The sequence below is a fragment of the Oratosquilla oratoria genome, chromosome 27, assembly GCF_046742065.1.
Source record: "Oratosquilla oratoria isolate Oo_2021 chromosome 27, ASM4674206v1, whole genome shotgun sequence".
NCBI lineage: Eukaryota > Metazoa > Arthropoda > Malacostraca > Stomatopoda > Squillidae > Oratosquilla > Oratosquilla oratoria.
In genome coordinates, this window is record NC_134803.1 from 27,495,477 (window position 1) to 27,497,049 (window position 1,573).

The following is a 1,573-nucleotide window of genomic DNA, read 5'->3' on the forward strand; positions in this document are numbered from 1 at the left end:
GCCGATTTAATGAAGCGGCCTTGCTGTGGATGTGCTGTGTCTTGCGACACTGCTTCTGACCCAGGGCAGTAGACAAGGTGCAGGGATGACCCGTCATCCAGGAGGTGCTAAGATGGGAGGGAGGGTGGAGGGGTGTGGAGTGTATTCAGGGATGGAATGGGTGGGAATGATTTTATGCCTTTTCCTTTTTGGCTACCTCCCTTGTAAGGGGGAAGAAGCCTTGGTATATGTATATATATATATATATATATATATTTATATATATATATATACATATATATACATATCATACATATGTATATATATATACATATATATATGCATATATATACACATATATATCTATATATGAAAATTATATATATATACATATATATATATATATATATATATATATACATATATATATATATACATGTATATCTATATATAAAAATTATATGTATACATACATATATATATATATATATATATATATATATATATATACAAAAATTATATATATGTATATATATGGTGATTGGTTTGACGACGGCATCATCACTACTAGACAGTGATACTAGTCGATACTAGTTTTCGTCATCGCATCGTGAGCTGGGCACCTTATCAAGCCATAACACTTTCTGTCTCGTGAGGTCGCCCTTTCTGTAATGGATTCGTGACCTCTGACCCCCCGAATGAACCGAGCCTTGTTGGAAAGCAGGAGTGTTGACGAAGTCGTGTGTTTCCCACGTGTGTCCATTGGCCCCTTCTACCATACAGAGAGAATCTTAACCAATCATAATTAGTTGTAGGAGGAGGTTATATCATTAAGAGCTTTCTTCCTAGCCAGCATCAAAGTAAAGTTCAGTCTGCTCGGACACTCAAAGTATTCAGTTAAAGTTGTCAAAGCTCTAAGCTATTATCAGTCTAGCCTAAAGCTAAGTACAAGTGATTCGTTCAACGATCAGAGGTTACAGCTGGAACTGCAACTAGGATATTCATACAAGGTCGGTGTCTATTAATTAAGTCCAGCCTCCCACACTCGCACACCCGTACACATCACAGTCATCTATTTTGACTTTGAAGTAATAATATCACAATAATAAAAGTCACATATTTGAGAAATATTAGTCTCATTCACTACCAAATGTGAAGTGAAAACTATATGTATAAAGTTTGTTCGTGTTCCTTGTGATCTAAACTATCTTGGCCAGGTACCACCTACCAATTTATATATCTATATTTAGTCGTAAACAAGGAGCGCGATATTGGTGGCAGCGGTGGGATAAAGTTCCCTGTATACATTAAAGATTAAATTTCCCTGTATACATTAACCACAAATACATTGCTAAACAATACACTCGGAAGAGGAGGACATTGTTGATGAGCATGTATGAGATATTTATGAGCATATATGAGATATTTGTGAAATATGTCATGATATATTTATACATATACTGTATATTTAAAAAAGTGTGCTTTGTGACATGAAAAATCTATATACCTGGCGTACTCCCCCTAAAAACAGGGTGTCAAAGAAAAAAGATTGATGTAAGAAATTTTTGGCGATTCCCTCAAGGTTTCGAAATTA